At 42.9% G+C, this 24859-nt stretch overlaps 1 protein-coding gene across 2 annotated transcripts in view; it reads right to left on the bottom strand.

Annotated features, from left to right (window-relative positions):
• The window catches only part of PDE1A (phosphodiesterase 1A), a 2023853-nt gene that overhangs the window by 1670893 nt on the left and 328101 nt on the right, over positions 1–24859 (bottom strand). The window lies entirely within an intron of this gene.

The raw sequence follows: 24859 nt of genomic DNA, 5'->3' as shown, positions 1-24859 counted from the left end.
GATGCCGACATGGGGAAAGGCTGTGTGAGTATGCGGTAGTGACGGACGTTAGGGTGCGAGGCAGGTAAGTGTGGAGATTGACGGTCTGTGGGGATAGGGGTGGGTTAAGTGAGTTAGGGTTAGGGAGGCGAGGGGGAGTTAAGTGAGTTTAGGTTAGGGGGTGGGTTAAGTGAGTTAGGGTTAGGGATATAGGGGTGGGTTAAGAGTTAGGGTTAGGGAGGCGATAGGGGGTTAAGTGAGTTAGGGTTAGGAGCGGGTAGGTAAGTGTGCGATAGTGACGGACCTTAGGGTTAGGGTAAGGTTTAGTGTGGGCTTGTAAGGATTTTGGTGTGCTTGTGTTGTGTGTGTGGTTTGTGGAATGGGGATGTGTTTTGTTTTTAATTGTTATTGTGGTGTGTGCAGTGTATGGGGTTTCGTGTTTGTGTACCGTCGGTTATTTCGTTGTCGGTTATGTGTGGTTTCGTGTTTATGGACTGTCGAATATGTGGTGTCGGTGATGTGGTTGTCGGTGTTGTGTGGTTTCGATTATGTCAGGTAGAACCCTACATGTACATGTGTGTTGCTCCTACATTCCTGTCATGTAGCCATGTTTGTATGCATTGCAATTGGTGGACATGTGTGATGACATACATGACACATGGACTGTTGTATGATATGTTGGTTATCATGGGTAAATGTTACAGAGGGAATATAACCTCAGTCAACATTGCTACCTTATGTACTGTTAGCATTCAACAGCCATAGACCTACCTTCCATGTGCATGTGTGTGATAGCTGTAGCCACCTGTCCGCACAGAGGACAGCAAAAGCTTTGCTAAGTACATATGCATTGTGTGTGTCTGTCTGTGTGTGGGCCATGTACATATCCACTGCGATTACATAGGTTCATAGGTTCATACTAGGCTATCTGCCCTGGGGCATTTATGAGCCTAGCCAGAGTGTGTTTGGCTTTCACCACCCATTTTAAATTATTTTGCTATGCCCTTTTTTGAGGTTAGTATACTGTGCCTCTGTCTAACAGTGACACAGAAGTGATACCCAGGGTAAACCTACGATCCCCATCCACTCATCAAGATTCCTCTTGAAGAGAGTCAATGAGGGACTCTGCCTAACCTGGACTGGGATTTTATTCCAGAGTGAAGGGTGCCTCTGGGTTATGAATCTGTCCCTCCAGCATGTCCTATTTATTTCAGTGCTGAGGTTCAAGTCTCTCAAGCGCGTAGCTCAATGGGACTTGGATTTTCTGAGGCGCAGCATGTCCATTAATTCCGGGTTGGACATGGCTTTATACGTCAGGCAGAGATCGCCTCTGAGCAGGCGGTATGCCACTGAGTAGACCTAGAGTTTCTTTAACCAGGCAGCATATGGCATCTGTTTGAGCCCTTTGATCCTCTTGGTGAGGTACTTTTGGGGTCTTTCCAGTTGCTGCAGGTGTCTGGTAAGGTACATCCCAAAAGGGGCATTTTACTCAATTATGGGCCTGATGAGGGATGAGTAAAGAGGCACGATGACCTCCCCTGATCTAGATGTGAATCCCTTTGTGATTAGGTGGGCTATATAAAATGTTTTTCTAACCACTTTGGCCATGTGGTTGTCAAATGAGAGATTGCTATCAACTTGGGTCCCCAGGTCCCTAATTACTTCTTCTGTACTTAATGGATTACCACCTATGTGGTAATTTGTGGGAACTTTGTTTTTGCCAAAGGGGATGACTAGCACTTTTTGGCATTTAGCTTGAGGCCATGGCTCTGGCACCAGTTGTCTGTTTCTATGAGGCCCTTTTGGAGGATGCTTGTGTCTGCTGGAGAGTTGATTATAGTGCCCAGTTTGCAGTCATCTGCGAACTTGGTCAGCCACAGTTCTTCCGTGTTGGCCTGTACCTCCGAGAAATATATACCAAACAGGAGAGGTCCCAGGACTGAGCCTTGTGGGACGCCACTTGTAACTGGTTTGGAGTCTGACATTTCTCCAGCAATTCCAACCATGTGGGTTCTGTCCTTGAGCCAGTTTGCAACCCATCTAGTGACATAGGGGTTTATATTTAAACTGGTGAGCTTATCTATAATGCCCGAGTGGGGTATTGTAGCGAATGCTTTTGCGAGGTCCAGGTAGGCTGTGTGGACAACCTTCCCCTCGTCAATGGCCTTGGTGACTGTTTCAAAGAAATCGACCAGGTTTAAGATGCAGGATCGGCCCTTAACAAAGCCGAACTGGGTAGGATCCAGTGTCTGTAGGTCCCCAATATCTTTTTTTGAGGTCCATGATGATCCTTTCCATAGCTTTGCAGACCAAGCTAGTCAGGCTTATGGGGCGATAGTTTCCAGGATCCGTTGAGGCACCACCTTTGTGGAGAGGGACCACTGTTGCTGTACGCCACGCTTTGGGTACATATCCTGTGGTAAGGCTGAGACTTGAACAGTAGTTTTATGTTTGGGTTAAGCTCTTCTTGGAGTTCATGTAGGACACAGCCCGGGATACCGTCTGGTCCCATTGATGCTGTGTTTTTTGCTTTTGGAGAGGGCGGCTCTTACCTGAGCATTTGAGATGTCAGGGGGGCAGCACTCTGCTGGGATAGATATTTGCTCTTTTGGTGGGGAGGGGGGGAGAAGTTTGCGCTGAACCTGTCAGCTAGGATGTTGGCAATGTCTGTGGGTTTGGTGTATTTTTTGTCATTTTGGACTAATTCTGAGCATATCTGGGAATTCCCACCCAGGTTCCTAACATAACTAAAGAAAGCCTTGTGATTATCCTTAGTGTCCTGTGCAATTTTTCTCTCAAAGCTGGCCTTAGACGATGTTATGAGTGCCCGTAGTTTTTTTGCTAACACTGATCAGAGATGCCTTCCCTTTTTGGGATTTTGCTCTATCATGTAGTAGCTTCCTCCTTCTATTGTATAGTTTGTTTATGGCTGTGGTCCACCAGACAGGACGTCTGCCTTTGGAGGATTGGGTCTTGGTTTTATTTGAGATTGCATGATCCATGTATTTCTGAAGGTGTTCATAGAATGCGTTTATAAAGGATTCTGCGGTCTGGGCCGTATTTTCCACAGACCCGGGGGCTTTGAAGGATTTCACCTCAGTTTTGAGGAGTGTGAAATTTGCTTTAGAGAAGTTTTTCACTGTGGTTTTCTGGGCAGGGGGTGGGGTCGGGATGTGAATATCCAGTGAGATTAGTTTATGGTCTGATCTTACCAGTGAGAGATACACTTCTGTTCTGGAGCATAGAGTCCCCATGCTGGTGATGATCAGGTCCAGTATGTTTTCCCCTCTTGTGGGAGTGGTAACAATTTGTTCCATAGCATTTGAGTTTATAAATTCTAGGAACCTTTGAGCTAGAGTGCTGGAGCTAGAGTAATGCTCCCAGTCTATGTTTGGGTAGTTGAAGTCGCCCAATATAATGGTGTTTGGAGAGACCTTCATATTTTCCAGTGTTCTCAGGAAGGCCAAGTGGGGTTCCTGGGTTTGGGAGGGTAGTCTGTAGCAGGCTATAAACTGGAAGGCAGTTTTACCCACTGTTAGTTGCACACGGATAGTCTCTGATGCTTCATGCTGTGCCACCAGCCTGGAGGTGTGGGTATCTTTGGCGAATATTGATACTCCCCCTCCTTTTCTGGTTCAGTCCAAGTTTTGGGGCCGAAAAGCAAGGTATGATGTATAACCTGGTAGTGCTGGAGTGCTCTCGGGAGCCTTGAACCAGGTTTTTGTTACTGCACAGATATCAATGTTCTCCATGCTGAGGAGAGTTTCGAGTGCATGCATCTTGAGGTTTAGACTTCTGGCATTTAGTAGCATTACTCTTAGTTTCTTATCCCTTGTGATACCTATGGAGGTGGGTTTGTCTTTTGAGCCTTGCCTAAAAAAGACACTATGGGGGTAGCAAGAGCCTTTGCCAATATCTGAAAGCCCAGGGGTGACAGGTGCAAGCCGTCCCTAGTGAAGCATTGTGGCTTGTCGAGCATGTCATCCCAGGCTGACAGGCATTGGATCCCCTTTGAATGACACCAATACTTAAGCCAATTGTTGAAATTGATCATCTTGTCTTCATATTGTGGCATCATTCTTGGTGAGGGATATGTATGTCATATCCAAACATGAGTGTTTTCTGGTGTACAGCGACAGTCATCTGTTAAAGCTGTGTAAGACCCAGGGCCCCTGTTATGTGTAGAGCTGACCTGGTTATGAACTGTGGCATCATTGCATTGCATACCACATGATGGAACCCTGTCAGTACATGTGTAGTCTGCACAGTTGCTGTAGACCCATGTACAGTCCACTGGTCATGAGAAACATGGTGGTGTGGTAATGTATGGATGTGTGTTGCTGGTCCAAGGACATGGTGATGTCCGAGGGCTACATAGTAGTCTGCGGCATGTACTACTGTGATCTGCACCTGAGACATCTGTGATGGCTCTTGAGTGTGGAGTGGCCTTCATGTACGTGGGGACAGTAACACCTGGAGCGGTCCATCACTGTCTTATGGCCCACATGTCTGTATCTGAGGTATACGGTGGTAGTGCTATTGTGCACAACTGTGCCATATGCCATGTGTTCCTCACTGCAGAGATGTCCGTATTCCCCATTGTTGGATTGTCTGCTGTGATCACGAACGCTACACAGCTAGCACTGACGACCGGTGTCAGATGTGTGTAGTGCAGCGTTCATGCTAACAATGTTCATTATTGACACACTGTGCCCTTCCGTGTTTAGAATCCGTGTGCATACAAAACAGCCCTTCACTGCTACTAAGTGTGTGAGCATGCCCAGTACGCTGTTCTGTAGATGGATACACAGTACATTCCAAACTGTGCCCTTCTGTGTTTAGAATCCATGTGCATACAAGACAGCCCTTCGCTACTACTAAGTGTGTGAGCATGCTTAGTATGCCATTGTGTAGATGGACACACAGTACATTCCAAATGGACGTGTGCTACTAAGTGTGTGAGCATTCCCAGTGACACCTTGTGTCGGTTATGTGCCTCTGTGTATGGGCATGACCATTGAAATCCTGTATAGTGATAGTGGTCATCCAGGCAATAGATGTCCGTACCCCACATCAGGATGGATTCCTACATTGAACACACTGGGACTGTCTTGAAGGGTGTACTGTCTGTGGCGTGCCTCATATCCATGTAGTGTTGTAATAGTGCTCCGTAATTAGGCAGGTGTCCCGCTCACACCACTGCCATGTGTTTGTCTACGTCTACCTTGGGATAGTAATATGCTTTTAGACTGCTCCCTCTCCATACATTCCCTATCGGCGTCTTTGCCTTTGCTGATGATGTCATCCACCTAGAAGTATGCCTCTGGGAGTGCTGTGTTCCAGTAATCTCGGTAGTGCTTTCTGTAACTGTGTAATGCTGTAGTGTGATAAGATAGTTAGGTGTATGTTTGACTCCCGGCCCTGCCAAGTGTGTGTGTGTGTGTGTGTGTTTCCAGCTGCCTGGGGACAGAGTAATACTTTTAGATGGCTCCCTCTCCATACATTCCCTATCAGCGTCTTTACCTTTGCTGATGATGTCATCCACCTAGAAGTATGCCTCTGGGAGTGCTGTGTTCCAGTAATCTCGGTAGCGCGTTCTGTAACTGCGTAATGCTGTAGTGTGATAAGGTAGTTAGGTATATGTTTGACTCCCGGCCCTGCCAAGTGTGTGTATGTGTGTGTTTCAAGCTGCCTGGGGACAGAGTAATGTTTTTAGATGGCTCCCTCTCCATACATTCCCTATCGGCATCTTTGCCTTTGCAGATGATGTCATCCACCTAGAAGTATGCCTCTGGGAGTACAGTGACGCTGAAACTCAGTAGCACGTTCTGTTACTGCGTAATGCTGTAGTGTGGTAGACTTGACAGGTATGTGCTCGATTCCACGGCATGGCAGGTGTGTGTGTTTGGCAGTTATACCCTATGTGATATCTGTGGGTGGCTAGCTGCGGGATGTGTTCAGTTTGTTTTGTTGCTGACCTATATAGTGTCCACAGCCCGCATATTCTGCCAAGACACTGGGCTGTCAACACATGCATTCGCCAACAGGTCTGGTGAGTAAATGTCAGCAGCCCTGCACTTACCCTTAATACAGTCTGACCATTGTGACGCAACAGAACACACATGCCTTGATAGTAACAACACTACATGATGCAGGTGCACATGTAGTTTCTTTTTCATGCCTGTCTAATGCTTTGCTGTCATGTGGACCGCTGTTGTGATATAAATGCAATATTTACATATGTGTGTACATGTATATGTGTGTATGTATATCTATGTATATATGTATACAAATAATATATATGATATATGTGGATATGGAGAGATAGACATAGATATAAACATATATGTCTGGGGACATCAGCACTATTGAACGTATGTGCTGGATGATCTGTACGTGATAACCTGGGATGTATGTATATCTGCCATAGCATAGTGGTAATGCATATCATCTGTTGTGTGCAGGGTCCCGGGTTGTAGTCATGTAGACACTGGGTATTTTGTTGCTGGGAAGACCATGGGAGATCGAATATGGTGATAGTAAGGCACCTGTTACCAGTTGTGTATGGATCTGAGCAACACTAAGCAGTGGTTATTAATTTGGAGGTTTGGTATGGGTCATATAACTATTCATTAGAAGACTATACTATGCAGATGAGGTTGACAATAGTGTATCCCATTTATCCTCAGGGTGTGATGCAGATACTTGGAGTGTATGTGTGTAGTTAGCCGGGTGCAGGGCTCAGATATAGTTGACAGCATGGGAGGGGGTTCAGGCATACTGTACATACATTGCAGAACTGTGCCTCGGGAGTGCCCCTGCCTTAGCAAGCCTGAGCTAGGGGTGTGTCTATACTTGCCTGGTGACATTGGGAGGGACAACAGCAGTGGTGGGGTTGTCAGGGTGTACAGGCTGCACAAACAGGTGATGATCAACACAATCAGCAGATGACATGGCCAGCCCGCACCTGAACAGTACGGTAATATGAGCAAGCATCATACACACAGGTTTCTTCCGCACTCTACACCACCAGTGTGTACCTGCGGGGACATTTCCTGACACAATCCAACCAAATGAGTAGGGCTGCAGCAGGCAACATAGACCACCATGTGCAGGAGGCTGAGGGCAGTGAGGATGTGTATGCTGCCGAACATCCCTTACTGGAGTGACATAAGACTTTATAGACCCAGGGTGACTTACCAGGGGCTACATGAGCTGGGGATGGTGGAGCACTGTGGGGTGGACAGAGACCTCCTACAGCGGCTTGTTGACCTGTGCCTTCCACACCTGACACATCAAACAGGCCGAGGGAAACCCATCACAGTGGATACCTCGGTATGTGTTGGCCTGGGTATACTAGCCACAGGTACCTCACACAGCACAACTGGGGATGTCATGGGGATCTCACAGGCATCTGCATCCAGAGTACTGCGCCAGTTCACAGACCCCATGTCAACACATGCTAGTGAGCACGTACATGTCCTCAACACACGTGATTAGTAGACCAGCAATATGCATCTCTTCAACCACGTGGATGACTACCCTGGGGTACTGGGTGCTATAGTCTGCACACACATACACATCACAGCACCACCCGGTGAGCGGGGTAGGGCCTACAGTCACTGCAGGGGCATACCCTCCAACAGCTAGGCCATATGCAATGGCCAGGGCATTACATTGAATGTGTGTGCTGTCTGCCCTAGAAGCTATGATGATTCTGATATATGGCTTCTAACACAGCTGTACCACACCTTTGCCAATATGGACATCCCCTACAGTGTCCTAGTGGGGGATGCTGGGTAACCACTGGTGTCGTGGCTGATGACACCCAGCAGCAATGCACACACACCTGAACACTCACACCATAATGAGGTGGATGCACAGGCAGGACATGTAATTGAGCATGTGTTTGGGATGATCAGTGCATGGTTCTGGTATCTGGACACATCCGGTGGTGCCCTGCAGTATTCACTAGCTACATGCACACAATTTGTTATGGTATTTGCTATGCTACACATTCTGATCCTGCAGTAACGGTTGCTGCAGGAACAGCATGGGGCAGGGCCACATGGCTAAACACCACTGCCAAGGCCTGCACAGGCACAGTGTAACTTGGCAAAGGAACTACCTGAGCAGGGCCCAGTTGGCGAAAGGCCATGCACAGTATGACCTGCCCTTGACAAAGAGGTAACACAAGGCATATGCACTGACACAATAGGTACCCACGGATGTCCTTTCTCTGACCCGCACACAGTATAATGGATGCCAAACATGACACTACATGTGCTCGGCCATGTATAGGAGGTACACTGTGTGCATCTGGCATAGGCAGCCCTCCAGCACTGTCCTCAGGTTCAGAACACCCCCAGGGTATGTCTATCGACCTAAAAATTGGCAGTTGTATTAGAATGTGTATTTACCCATTGCTATGGTATGTATGTGAGCATACAAGATACTTTGGTGGCCGACTGTTAGGGCAGCAGACAGTACACGTCCATAGTGGCACCATGACATCCGTAGCACATACAGGGGTCACAATGGTAGCCAGTAGTACACAGGGTGTTCTAACCCACTGCATATTATGTGATGAACATCATGTGTGTCCATACAGCCTGCACACGTTCCATGCAGCTGGACAGGTGTGGACCACTACAGACAAATCATATACAATGGCCTATGGATATGCCCAATGAATGACCCCAACCCCCAAAGACACACAGACTACAGCAGGCCAGGCGGTTTGATGTAGGTTGTGAAAGCTAGGAAGTCCAACACCACTGTGCTGGTATTTCACGCTGGGATCTGACGTACACTGGTATCCCTCCAACCGGCAATTTAGGTAGGTCCACACACTGACATGGAGTACCTGGCATACCAGTACAGTAGCAGCAGATGTGTACAACTGTCAGCTGTGCCCCCCGTCCAACCTACACATGTGAGAGTAATGTGCGCCACCCACGGTGCTGTGTAGGACTGTGGATGCGGTTGGATGTCCCCCCATGCTATGCAGACATGTAGCAACAGTCAATGCCACATGACCATTAGCTACCCTGCAGACACAGCATGACACCTGTCTGTGTAGAACAGAGGGGTCGGCAACACAGTACTGACTATCTGGACATGTGACACATGCGATACAGTTGTCCATACTTGGCATGCTCACACACATGACGGTATGATGGTAATGTCGGTCGACAACATGCGTAACAGTCATACTGGGCATGCTCACACACTGACACACAGAACGGCCAGGCATGCATACACCAGTGGTCCGGACATATCTGCCAGTACATTGCTATACTGTTGGATGACTGTGCTGCATGGTGTGTGTGTGGTCTATTGTCTGTACATATGCCATGGTCTATTGTTAATTCACATGAGCTATGTGCTGTGTGCAGGGTACTGCTACCAACACGTGACTAGGGCGGTTCTTTGTTTGCGGACAGACCGACGCCTGTGGATACAGACTGGGTAAGGCACATTCCAGCAGGTGGGAGCAGTTGTGCATGGGTTTGCACAGTGTTAAGCACTGCTGATCTCTGGTTACAGCACCATTTACCTGTTTAGACTCCACATTTCTTTGACAGTGCACTACTGGCATACTGGTAGACAAACACGCTTAGAGCCGCTCGCTCACCAACATTCTGCTTACATTTGTCACTCACACTGGGTGTATGTGATCCCTTGTGATGCATATTACATCAGACTACATGACTACAGTATTGGGTATGTCTAACCATTTGGCGACAGCAGGCGTTCAGCTGTACGAACTCAGTGGCCTGTCCAGTGACGTACTGTTATATACGAGTTCCTCATACAATCTGCTCCCATCTGCCTGATACATGGGAACTGATACTCTGCAATGTTGACATGTGAATATGATTTTGTTAACGCAGCTGTCCGGCGAGTCATGCTACCGCATACCTACTATACATTTCCCACCTTTCAGATTGCATGAAGGGAGACTGTAGGAATGACACCTTTCCCACTTTGCATGGGACAGTCCCTCATTAGGCATATGTCATGTGATGATACTCTAGCCATTGCAACTGTCCTGATTAGGGGGCATTCTCATATTCTATGTGTCTGTAGTGGTTGCTTGTTACAGGTCTGTTATACCTGACATGTCGATATGTTATATGTAGTAGCATAAGCAACTTTACAGATGCTAGACTACGCTTTGATTTGTGCAGATATGTATATTGCTGTACTATGCATGGCTGTAGGTATGTTCTGCCCTGGTACGTCTAACATTTCTACAGAGCAGGTCCCACTTTGGCCATTCAGACTGGTGGCAGCCCTATAGATCCTATATGTAGAGCTATCACATGTGTCAGGGCAACACATACCCACAGCCGATTGTGACTACTTCCACGGTTTGCATATGTTAAGGTTATTCTTGTAGCATTTTAATTGCTATTACTGTTTCCTATTACATGTATCTGTTTCTGATACAACAAATTAATTTCTGACACCACTACACACAATATATGGTCTCCTTTCCTGAACTCACAGGCCATGTGCCATAACATTCATTTTGCAGGATACAACTGCCCAGACGGGTGTGTCACTCACAGGCGTACGGGTGTGGAACCATCTATTATGCTATCATCTACCTGAGGTGGTCATCAAATTATGCACTTTCCGTCATTAGCAGACCTCACATACCAATGGGGGAGAATGAACACTGTATCAGGAACACTGCATAACACCCTGTGGGATACTTTTAGATGATCGGTTCTATTAACCAGACACATTGACAGTCAAAGAGCATATGTATTCATTCACGTTTGTCTAGGTACATGCCGTTTATGACTCGTACATGTCATCTGTCATAACCTGTATTCCACCACCTGTTCACCTAATATCACTAGTTCTGGAAGTGTTTATTTGGACTTTGTTACAGTCTGATTCATAACTATGGACGTCCATGCTAATCGGGTACACGGCACTGATTTGGTCTCTATGTATTCCCCCGATGGTGTACAGTATATCTGGTAGATGTGCTCTTCAGGTTTGGGACGTATAGGCATCTGCTATGCCCACATAGGAATACTAATGAATTCCACTGGGCGGGCCTACTACATCTCTGCCAACCAGCACCTGCACACTTAAGCCCATTATTGCATACCCATGGTCCACCTACCTGGCACCCCTCTACAGCACTCATGACATATACGTACTGTAAGCGCAGCTGGGGTATGAGCATACCCCTACACATTGCCCACTCTCCCCGTCTCGGGACACATGTCGTATGTTTTGTCAACCTATGTATTATCACACTTGCACAACCTACTGTTCCATGTACACCTATATCCTGCTCGCATCGATGACACCAGGTTGACACATACACTGAATTTTTGGGGTCCCGCAAGGGACACCGTTATCCATGTTTAAAGTGTAGACCTTGCAGATCTCTCCCACTGCTACTTTCCTGCTGGTATTTTGGACAGCAGCAGTGTAGTAATCTTGATTGCCTTCTCTGCTTCAACAGCATACTATTGCCTTTAGTCATTCTGTCGACACTCTGGTGAACTTATGATCAGTATACTGCATGTTATACAGCGGACAGATGTCACATGTTTTTTCATGTCTGGGGTGCCGCTGATAAGTGTGATGTGATAGTGTCATTCGACCTATTACTCATATGTGCAGCCTGTTATTCCTGCTACTGTGTTTGTTTCTGTGCACATTCATATTAGTAATGTTAATAGAATGAGTGTTTGTATTACTGAGATTGTACGTCAACATATTGATGTCTGCATGTAGTTGTGTCTTTCTGCTTTTCATATGTCAGGTTCCTGTATGGTTGTGTGGACTACCCTGCCATGTTTGACCTTCCACGTGCTATACCTCACACACATAGGTACACGCCCATACTGAACTTTCATGACATGGTTGGTATACCCGGGTAATACCTGTTCAACTGTGACATCCTGACAAGTACGGCTTGGCCCGCAGATGTGCAGATTTTGGCCATCTGTTCTAATCATTGGTAGGATGCCACCTTTTCCTATGTCCAGGATGGGATATATTCCAGACACATATCCGATTGTACTGGACAACACGTACCCACACTCAGTGCTACGGATAATACTGTTCCTTTCAGCCTATATGTTGCCTTATTATTGTAGCAGTTTATATGCTCCTTCTGTTTCATTTACATGCTTATTCTATTTCCTGTCACATATGGTATGTTAAATACGGACATACCTATTGTATGTGACTATCACATGGGATATAATTCGGTCATATGGTCGCTAGATATTTACATTTATCATGTTTTTTGTTATGGACACATCTGCACAGCTGTGTACTCTCCCTCACAATATGGGACAGCTGGTGATCCTGACCATTGGGCTGGACGTACCTATTGGCGGAGTGGTAACATATGATGCATTTCACTTTCACTTGGTATAACTATCTACACTGTATTGGACTATGGGCACACAGTTTTCAGTGTCATTTGTACCAGGAATAGGGACCCGTTATTCCCTACCGTGCATTTGTGTTTGCTTCTTCATTTTGTGTTTGCAGGAACTGTCTTGCATGCTTTGCATACGTTTCAGTATCCATGGACACTGACAGATGTGATTGCTATTGCTTGCAAATTGTTATATGCAATCATTTTAGGTTGCATGTCGACAGCTGACATTTCCACGCCTCCGTGCGGCACTTCGACATGCCCTATGCACTCGCGCTCCTTTCCTATGCACATGGCTGTGGCAGCAGCGCACCTTCATTAATATGCATTTGGCACTACTGCACCATCTTCATGCCACATGGTCAGCGCAAGCCTTACGCCAGCCTTGCGCCGAGCTTCATGAATCCTGGGGAAGGTTTTGAAAACTTTACCGACAGGAAATTAACCCATCAGAACAAAATAAGGGTCATGCTGCTAAATGCTAGGAGCTTAATCCAGATACTGTACTCCCTGGAAGCACTTCTATCACTAGAAGTTGTAGATGTCTGTGTAGTCACAGAAACCTGGTTCAAGGCCTCAGAAAGTATCCTGTCCTTACAAGGCTACAAAACTTTCCACACCTTTAGACCGCAAAACAAATGGGTGAAAACCAGAGGAGGTGGTGTTTCAATCTATATTAGAGATAAATTCACCTCCTGTCTAGTTAGACTGGACAACTCATTGGACTTACTGCAAGTCCAGATTATGGTGAGTAAGACCCCCCATTCAAGTCATAGCCAGTTATAGATCCCACTCCATTGGTCATGACGCCCATGAAGCCTACTTGACCAAACTGGAAATAATGCAAATTTCACCGAGCACACTGGTTATGGGGGATTTCAATTATCCCACCATCGACTCGGAAAACTATGCTAGCCCTAACTCATGAGCACAAACGTTTCTTGACTTTGTTAATTCAAATGCCATGGAACAAACTGTCCATATTCCAACAAGAGGAACAAACATTCTAGATCTAGTCCTCACTAACATGTCAAATAGATGCACTGCTACAATTGTCAGACCCTCATTAGTTAAAACTGACCAAAAATCAGTCACCTTCGAGCTGGCACTAACACCAGAACTTACAAAGGGTGAAATTGGACTAAAACACTTCACCAAAGCAAATTATACCCTTCTAGATGAAGATCTAAATGCATTCCAAGCCCCTCTACAAGCTGGAAGTGGTAACTATGCCGAATCTTACAGTAAAGCCCTGTACAATCACTTGCATAAGTGTATAAATTGGGCCAGAGCCCCAAGTAAAAAAAGGTGCCATGGTGGACATCCAACAACAATAAATTTTACAATAAACTCAAAAAGTTGCTGTCCAAGAAAAAAAGGCAAGGCCCCAACAATGGAAAAGCACCCCCCTCAACCTCAACAGGCAAATAAGACAACTTGTCAAATCCTCCAAGGGCTCCTTTTAAAGAAACGTAGCAAGTACAGCCAAGAATAACCATAAGTCTTTTACATCTATGTACATAGCCTAAAAGTTAGGACTCAAGCATGTATAGAAGTAGTGGCCAATGGTATCACACACACTAACTCCACAGAGAGAGCAAACCTGCTAGCAGATAGGTTTGGTGAAAATTTCACTCCCTTATCCCCTCCTAATTTATCACAAATCTTCCCCCAAACTCCCCCCACCCTACATATCTAAAGAGCAGGTCCTCAAAGCCTTGTTCAAGGCAAAAAACACAGAGCCTCTATGGGACCCGATGACATCCCAGGCTATCTTCTAAACAGGCTAAAACATAAACTAGCATCACCACTAAGTACCCTTTTCAATCATAGCCTATCTACAGGCTTTGTTTCTCTCCACAAATGTGACATAGCAACAGACCCGGGAAATTACAGACCCATAAGCCTAACCAGCATCATCTGTAAAGCCATGGAACGCATCATTATGGACCACATAAATAAAGACATAGATGACCTCCAAACCCTGGATCCTACCCAAGTTGGCTTCGTCAAGGGCAGATCCTGCCTGTTAAATAAGGTGGATTTCTTTGAAAATGTGATCAAGGCCACTGACAAGGGCAAGTCTTTACACACATCATACCTAGACTTGACAAAGGCTTTTAACACAATCCCACACGCAGGCATTATCGATAAACTTAGCAAACTGAATATAAACCCCTTTGTTGTAAGTTGGATTGCCAACTGTCTCACAAACATTAAAGGGTTTCACTGTTTTGCTAACTTCTGATGAAGTCAGGTATTATCTTGTCGAAAAGTGTACAGATACTGAACGCACTTAAAGTCGATTAAACTACAGTTGAATTAACTATTTTCATGAAGAGGGCTTCTGTTTCTATGTGTTTTAGCTGTCTCACAAACTGGATACATACTATCAACGTGGGTGACTCCACATCAATCAACAGACCTGTTACCAGTGGGGTGCCACAGGGGTCAGTGCTGGGCCCTATACCATTTATATCTACTTCTCAGAAGACCAGGTCAAAACGAAGGGGTTGTGGCTGACCAAGTTTGCAGAAAACTGCAAACTAGGTGCAATCACTGAATCCCCAAATTATGTCAGTATACTCCAGGAGGGTGTCATGCAGACCAGCGACTGGTGTATTAGTCACAGTCTTAAAATGAATGCAAAGAAATGCATCATCATTCCCTTCAGCACAAACAGTGTCCCTTCACACTATGAAATAAACAAAAATACAATAAGTGCAGATAAACAAAAATCACAGCCAAGGATAAAGTGCCTCCAATGAGCACAAAACGTGAAAATCCAAAAACGAACTCGCAGAAGCACAACACGACAATAGAAAACTGACCGTTTAATGAAAGAAATAAAACAGTTAAAAATTAGTAAGCGCTTTCACATTCCTTCGAATGCTTCATCAGACTGTAAAAGACCAACCAACTATCAACATTTAAATAACCACTCTAACTGTTTATTGGCCAATCACAAATGCATAATTAATGTCAAATGACATCACTATCAGAAAATCTAGAATAATTGAAATATTAGCATGTAGATTAAAAAAATGTCATAGACTTTTATGCTGATTGCAAAACCTGTGATTTGGTTTATCTAGCAGTGTACATAGAATGTGGGTGTTTCTATGTAGGGAAGACCAACAGAACCCTACGAGAACGTGCTAGAGAACACATTTATGCCATTAATAGAGAAGACGACACCAACGCATTGCCAAACACATTATTACCAATGGTACAAAACAAAGTTTTAAATTTACAGCTGTTGAGTTAGTGTTTAAGACCACTAGGCTAGGAGATCACAGAAACTTTACAGAACAGAGAGAAACCAGATGGATTATGCAGTTACAGGGCAATAGAGCATCTGGTTTAAATGATAGAGTCTCTATAAAGCCCTTTCTCATGGCCAGAGATCATAAGCATTGAAGTGAAAAAGGAATATGTTTTTCATTAAATGTTTACAATGATTAAACACATACAGATGATATACAATATATGTATCTTGTATGTATTGTGCTGTCTCTTTTGTATGTTTCATGAATGTTTTTATACATATTTTTATGCCCAGATGTACATATGCACATATACATATTTGTTTATTTATTATCCATATATGGGTGTATATTTATGACTACATATTGTTTTTTTCTATATCTATTAGTGGTTTTACAAACATATTTTAATAGTATATGTTTTCTATGTTAATCTATGATATTTTTAATCTATATGCTAATATTTCAATTATTCTAGATTTTCTGATAGTGATGTCATTTGATACTAATTATGCATTTAAGATCGGCCAATAAGGAGTTAGAGTGGTTATTTAAATGTTGATGGTTGGTCTTTTACAGTCTGATGAAGCATTCAAATGAATGTGAAAGTGCTTACTGATTTTTAACTGTTTTATTTCTTTCATTAAACAGTCAGCTTTCTATTGTCGTGTTGTGCTTCTGCGAGTTCGTTTTTGGATTTTCACGTTTTGTACTCATTGGAGGCCCTTTATCCTTGGCTGTGATTTTTGTTTATCTGTTTCGAGAGTTTAGTCATCAGCACAAGGAACATGACTGAAGGGGCCAAAAATGTTTCCATTAACTTTACCTTATCTTCTATGTAACTGGTAACTGACAAGAATGGCGTTACTTTTAAGAAACTGATACATGTTGAGAGTAATCCATTGCTTAAGCTTTCTCGGGCTGAGTTAATTAATAATGAAAGATGAACTGTTGATGCGAATCATAATATAAATGTTTTACAGTTGACCAGGAAAATAGAACATACTTTAGATAAACTTAAGCACATACAGTGGCAACGTAAACACATGGAAGCCTGCATCTGCTTTAAAGTGGTTCCACGAGGCTTACGTGTTTTGAAAATGCCCAATTTTGGTAACCCTTACCCTGAATTGTTATCTAAATGGCAACAATTAAATATCGAAACTAGCTGTGGCTATATGAGACTGCTCATAGAACAATATAAGCTGATAGAAAATGACTTAATGACAGAATTAACTAAGTCGCAAGAGGAGCTTAATACATTGATATCAATTGCTGAAATTAGTGACTTTTTAACAGAAGATAGCGCCCATGTGGCACTGCTAGACAATAAGTGATGCAGGACAAGAAAAAGAAACTGGAAAGAGATTTCATCGACTTCCAGAAAGGAAATTTGTTCACTTGGCCGTGTGAACCAATGAGAAGTTGAGGAGGTGCTTGGTCACAACCAATTAATCCATCTAATGAAATACATCCTCCCAATTCAACGTCAATACAGCCGTCAACCAGTGAGAAGGTGTCAGCCCCAGGGAATGTAGCCATTACCAGCAGCAAGCAGGATAAGGTGAAAGAACATTGTTCTTTATCACAAACAATCAATATAAAGAACACCACACCAGACATCCATAGAAAAGAGACATCCACTGTTAATGTTGCATCTACTTCCATACAACATATGAGTTTTTGTCCTTTTCCTCTACCCAGTCGGATGAACCAAAAGACGTTGTGGTCTCCACAACAGGGTTCCAAGAAACGCAAAATGCCAGAAGAGAGACTGGAGTTTCAAAAGAACCTTCGACCTGTGAGTCAGAACTAATAATTAACATTTCTAGTTATATTTTAAAACCAATTGAGAGAAGGCTGTTAAGTAAAGGGCTTTTGTTTATACGAGCAACAGACATTGACTTTACTGACTTTTTGATAGACTTGAAAATGTTTACGAGAATTTTAAACTTTAGATTACTATATGGTGATGACGCAGGAAATGAAGAAAAAAATGTTTGTAAAAAAACCTCTACTTTTATCCCCCAGACATATCCACTTATTGAGTCATTTGAGAAAGCACGTGAAAGAGGTCTGTTAACATTATGTAATAGAAGTAGCATAAAAGTTAAACAAGATTTTTATAATTTAGATGTTAATGAACAACAAGCTCTTGAAGGGCTACAAGCAAATAAGAATATTGTGATTAGGTTCGCAGATAAAGGGGGCACCATAGTCATTTTAGACACTGATTTCTATGAGTGGAGAATGCAAAGTCTTTTAGATGATAAAGATACATACTTGAGCATCAATTCCATACAATCATCAGTGGGGTACATGATGAGCTATATGATATGTTTCTTTGTAATATTATTGATTTTGGCCTGTACAAGTACTTTCTATTTGAAAGACCCATTATACCTACTTTTAGAGGGCTACCAAAGGTCCATAAGGATACTATGAGCCCACTGATGAGACCTATTGTTTCAAGTAGGGGGTGGCTAACCAAGACAATTTCTATATAGTTGGAGAAACAGCTTAACAAGATAGTAGAACAGACTCCCACAGTAATCAGAAATACGCAACAATTTCTAGAAAGTCTGATTGACTTTACCTTGCCATCATGTAATGATGAAGTAGATTTTATGGTCACCCTTGATGTTACTTCTTTGTTCACTTCTATTCCGAACGATATAGGGGTTGAATACATGAGATTATTTTTAATCCAGAAGAATATGCCTAGGGAGTTGATAATGAGATGTGCCATGTTAATGGACCTAGTACTAAAAATAATGTTTTCGTCTACATTGATTCATATTTTTTACAACAGAAGGAGTGGCAATGGGCACTCCATGTGTCAACTTTTACGGCAACCTTGTTATGGCGTATTGGGAACACACATATATTATGTGTAGTGCATATTATGGCAATAACATTCGACTATATAAGTGATTTTTAGACGATATTTATTTACTATGGAAAGGAGACGCTGATAGACTCCACGAGTTTATAGAATACATAAATGGGACAACATATTTCTTGTCCTTTACAGGTAAATGGTCCCCCGATAGCATAGAATTCTTGGATGTTCTGCTACTAAAAGAAGATAATACTATACAGACACAGTTATTTAGGAAGGATTGTATAAAAAACACGCTTTTACACTGTAATAGTATGCACTCCTACACATATTTATAAAAATATAGTGAAGAGTCAGGCTTTGAGGGTGTCTAGACTTACTAGTGATGAAAATAAGTTCCAAGAAACCATTGAAACTTTGCACAATGAATTTCTAGACAGGGGTTATAGACCTAATGAAATAGCAATTTTACACCAAGAAGAGATGGTGAACAGGACCTCATCTGGTAGACCATACATACGTAGGGGCAATGAGAGACATAGTCTCAGAGATAGACCAGACAACAGAGACTTCAATGAGGCTAGTGATACCATATACCAATAATAATATTAAGATTAGAGGGATTTTTTTCAAGAATTGGAACATCCTTACCATGGATGATAAGTTACATCAAGTAGTGGGGAATACCCCTAAATTTACATATAGGAACACTAAATCCCTGAAACGATTACTATGCTATGGCAACACTAACAAACAACATGTTGTATCAGAAAGGGACTTTTTCCTTGTAGATCATGCAACCAATGTTGCTATATGTCCAATACAGATCATTTTGTTCATCCTGAATTTTCACTTTATGCTGATTGCAAAACCCGTGATTTGGTTTATCTAGCAGTGTACATAGACTGTGGGTGTTTCTATGTATGGAAGACCAAAAGAACCCTGCAAGAACATGCTAGAGAATACATTTACAACATTAATAGGGAAGACTACACCAACGCCTTGGCCAAACACATTATTACCAATGGTACTAAACAAAGTTTTAAGTTTACAGCTATTGAGTTAGTGTTTAAGGCCACTAGGAGATCACAGAAACTTTACAGAACAGAGAAACCAGATGGATTATGCAGTTACAGGCCAATAGAGCATCTGGTTTAAATGACAGAGTCTCTATAAAGCCCTTTCTCATGACCAGTGATCATAAGCATTGAAATGAAGAAGGAATATATTTTTCATGAAATGTCTACTTTGATTAAACACATACAGATTGTTGTGTCTTTCGGCTTTTCCTGGTTAGGGGTCGCCACAGCGGAACTCTGGTCCGCTAATGATTGGCAGTAGATTTTTACGTGCCAAGTTGCCAGCCCTGACCCACAACCTTCAACGAAGGTATGCCCATTAACACATGTCTCCACACAGAAGACGCTCTAGTTGAGAATCGAACAGCACAATGTCTTACTGTGAGGCGACAACGCTACCGCAGCACCACCACCGCAGTGTCAATTAAACACATACAGATGATATACAATATTATCTTGTATGTATTGTGCTATATCTTTTGTATGTTTCATGAATGTTTTTATACATATTTTTTACGCACAGATGTACATATGCACATATACATATTTGTTTATTTATTATCCATATATTTGTGTATATTTATGACTACATATTGTTTTTTTCTATATATATTAGTGGTTTTACAAGCATATTTTAATAGTATATGTTTTCTATGTTAATCTATGACTTTTTTTAATTTATATGCTAATATTTCAATCATTCTAGATTTTCTGATAGTGATGTCATTTGATATGAATTATGCATTTAAGATCAGCCAATAAGCAGTTAGAGTGGTTATTTTAATGTTGATAGTTGGTTGGTCTTTTGGGCGGCCACGGTGGTGCAGTGGTTAGCATTACCGCCTCACAGCAAGAGGTTCTCCGGTTCAATCCTCGGCTGGGGTGCCTTCTGTGCAGAGTCTGCATGTCCTCCCTGTGGTCACGTGGGTTTCCTCCGGGTGCTCCGGTTTCCTCCCACATCCCAAAGACATGCTGCAGGTGGATTGGACACTCTAAATTGCCCCTAGGTGTGCGTGTGAGTGTGCCTTCTGTGGAAGCTTGGGCGCCGGGCTAGCAACTCGACACCGTAAAACTCCACTGCCATTCAATGTGCAGACAAGGTGATCCGCTGTGGCGACCCCTAACCGGGAAAAAGCCGAAAGAAGAAGACGTTGGTTGGTCTTTTACAGTCTGATGAAGCATTCGAATGAATGTGAAAGCGCTTACTGATTTTTAACTGTTTTATTTCTTTCATTAAATGGTCAGCTTTCTATTGTTGTGTTGTGCTTCTGCGAGTTCATTTTTGGAATACCCTAAGTACCCACAAAGTGGTAAGGACCTGGGACCAGAAGATTTCTGAGACCTTAACTTCAACCACCATGTGTCTACTTTAGTAAGGAAGGCTTTCTATGTAGCACACGTGTTTAGTAAAGGCATCAGCTCGAGAGCAAAATAAGTTATAACCCCTCTATGCTCAGCACTTATTCAGCCCATAATTGAGTATAAAGCCGCATTCATCATGTACCGTACTAAGCACCTACAACAGTTGGAGAGTCCTCAGAGGTATCTAACAAAAAGCTCAAGGGACTCCAGCATGTGCCATAGACAGACCAATTAAGATCCCTGTCACTATACTCTGTATCGTATAGACTTCTTAAGGGAGACTTGTGTCTGATTTACAGAGCAATCTCAGACCCAAACCTAATGCACTCGCTACATATCTATAAATCAAATGGGACTAGGGCTACCCATTCAAGGGACCTAAATATGGCCTGCAACTTAAAGTGGACATCCCAGAGGGACATAATTATCTCTTAGTGACTGCTGTGTCTTTGGAAAAGGTTACCAATTCATGTGAAACAGAGCACCCCTATGACACTGTTCAAGAGGAACCTGGATGAGTGGATGGGGAACCATACATTTTTTACCAGGAATACCCTCATGGACATGTGCAGTCATTATTAAATAAAATCCTGGGTATTGACTAGCGTGTCTATGGTATTACATTGGGATGAAATGAATAGGCTTGAAATGACCTCCTAGTCAATAGCCTAGTAATCTCCTATGATCCTATGATATCAGTAGCATCTCATTCAATTTGCCCATAGACCAACTATCAGACTGCACTTAGTTTAAATAGTGGGTAAGAAACCACCAAGGTTATTGAACTTCATGTTACCCATGTTATGATAGTAGCAACATTAGTGCAGCATGGTCTGAAACCAAGATGGGTAAGGCTCAAGCCATTTCCAGTAATCTGGCATGTTCTTGTTAGATGTTGGATCTATCTATCCTAGACCAAGCACTGTGCCAGGTTAATAAACTAAAAGTTGATGACTAGCCTTTACCAGTTCTCCTAGATTGAGCAACCCAAAGAATTTAGTATAATTTTTCAATACTTTAATGGGATTATCTAAAGCACGATGCCTAGAGCCAGGATTTACAGCAGTCACCAAAGTCACCAAATTCCAATTGTTTATCACTAATAATATCCCTCTGTGGACTGTCATAATTTCCTCCTTCCATTTCCTTGAAAAAAAGCTAGTTTGTACCTAGAAAAAATCAATGTAGTTGGAAGCTTATGCGATAACCTATGAGCACCACATAACACATATCTTGCATCTGCAAAATCTTCCTGTATTATCAAGTAAGAGCCACCTAGCTAGTAAAGTAACCCTCCCCCACATCTTTGTCCTCTACAGAAGGAAACATAGCTTTCTGAGCACCACCTAATCCAAATGTGTCTCTTGGGGTACAAGGACGTGTGGACATGCCTTATGTATAAAAAATCCCCTTAACAGTATTTGCTAGCCCATTAACATTACACTAAAATTCTATAAGGTCAAAGGCCATCTGCCTTGAAATATCAACCATCCTAAATGACAGGAACCCTATTAAGTTGAACTAGTGAGGCATCCAAGTTTTCTCAATGCTCAGTCTTCTTCCAAGTTTGCTTCTTAGTTTCAATAACTGTATAAATGAAGAAATCAGCAATCAAATCTATAAAATCCCGCAACAATTATATCAACATACAAGTCAACAATTAAAGGTTCCACAGACAGTTTCCGGGTACTGCCTAAGGCTTTTGCCACCCCTATACTGCCTTTTTTAGGTGGCGTTCCAAAGACCAAATTACCACCACAACAACTATAAATAAATGCAATCTGAGGGTCATGCTGCTCAATGCTATCAATGCTAGAAGTCTAAATCTCAAGATGCACTCGCTCAAAGCACTCCTCAAAATGGAGAACATCGACATTTGTGCTGTAATGGACACCTGGTTTAAAGCATCAGAAAGCACATCTGCGCTAACAGGGTATAATTCATTCCACACCTTTCGGCCCCAAAACATTGACCGAAGCTCCAAAGGTGGTGTTGTCTCCATATTCATAAAGGATATACACACCTTCAGACTAGTAGCCCAGGATAATGCATTTGAGATACTTCAGGTACAACTAACATTGGGTAAGACTGTGATCTGGGTCATAGCCTGCTATAGGTCCCCAACCATGTCCCTAGACTCTCACTCCTAAGCACCCTGGAATCTATCAAGGTCCAACAACACTCTCATACTAGGAGACTTCACCTACTCCTCCATTAACTGGGAAAACTACTGAAGCACCAATGCACTGGCCCAATGCTTCCTGGAATTCATAAATTCCAATGCCCTAGACCAGCTTATTCTTACCCCACTAGAGGAAGCAACATCCATGACCTGGTTATTACTAACATGGGCAACCATTGCTCTACACCAATAGTCAATTCCTCCCTTGTTGGAACCGACCACAAACTAATCACCATGGAAATTCACATCTCACCCACACCCCTCACAAAGGTATCCACTATGAAAAACTTCTCCAAACCTGACTTTGGACTCCTAAAAACAGAGGTGACTAACTTCATCACACAAATACTATGTACCAGAACTGAAGTATTCCTGCACCAACCAAGATCAAAATAAGAAACAAGTAAGAAATACACCGTCCAGTCTTAAAAATCTTGTTTAATAGGATGCAAAGCTTTCAAGCAGCAGCTCTTTCTCAATGCATAAAACACTTAGGTGAGATAAAAAGAAAATAGCTATATATATATATATATATATATATATATATATATATATATATATATAAAACATAGCCTATAAAAAAGCACAAGCAATCAAATAATAAAATGATGTCATATATTACAATTTAGCCTTCCCACCTAACAACTAACCTACAAACAAGAAACATAAAGATGGATAGCCTGGTGTATAAATAGAGCAACACCTCTAAACATTATAAACAATCTTGTTTAAGTTTAATAGCATGTTTCAAACTATTCTGAACATTTAATTCAGGGTTCACAAAGGCCCTGAAGAAATCAATCCATTTGCATTCAGCAAGTTCTGCAAGTTCTGTTTGAAGTTCTGTTTGGGAGCCATTGTTAACTCCCCAAGTGATGCAGACATCCTACAGAAAGGCCTCACTGAGGCCAATGACTGGTGTCAAAACCATGGCCTTAAGCTTAATGCCAAAAAATGAGTTGTCATCCCCTTTGGGAAAAACTCAGTTCCCACTAATTACCACATTGATGTAAGCCCACTGAACACTGATGGCGTTATAAGAGATCTGGAGACAAAGATTGACAGCAACCTCTCCTTCAACCATCACATTGCCAGTGTGGTCAGAAAGTCCTTCTATGTGGCCATCTCATTACTAAGGGTTTTGCATCCAAGAAGAAAGAGGTCATCATTTCTCTGTACTACTCCCTCATTAGACCAATCATAGAGTATAATGCCCCATTTGGCATGTACCTCACTAGACACCTGCAACAGCTGGAGAGGCCACAAAAGTACCTCACGAAGAGGATCCTAGGCCTTAAACACATGCCCTACATGGACAGACTCAAAAATCTCCAGCTATTATCTGTCTCCTATCATCTACTAAGAGGCGATCTCTGCTTTACTTACAAAGCCATGTCTGACCCAGCTCTGTTAGAAATGCTACATCTAAAGAAATCCCAATCCCTCCTCACCACATGCTCCAGAGACCTCAACCTCAATACCACAATCAACAGAACATGCTGGAGGGACAGGTTCATAACCCAGAGACTGCCGATGCTCTGGAATAAACTTCCTATACATGTCAAGCAGAGTGCCTCACTGGCCCTCTTCAAGAGAAATCTTGATGAGTGGATGGGAAATAGAAAGTTCACCTCGGGGATCACTCCAGTGGCTCTACTTGATAAGAGGTACTGGGAACTAACAACGGGTGGCACAATGCCAGGGCACTTCTATGGGCTAGGCTTG

This window comes from Protopterus annectens, chromosome 6.part0, assembly GCF_019279795.1.
Source record: "Protopterus annectens isolate FY-2018-M chromosome 6.part0, PAN1.0, whole genome shotgun sequence".
Classification (NCBI taxonomy): Eukaryota; Metazoa; Chordata; order Ceratodontiformes; family Protopteridae; genus Protopterus; species Protopterus annectens.
Note: the sequence above shows the minus strand (reverse complement) of the source record. Positions and strands in the feature narration are given on the sequence as shown.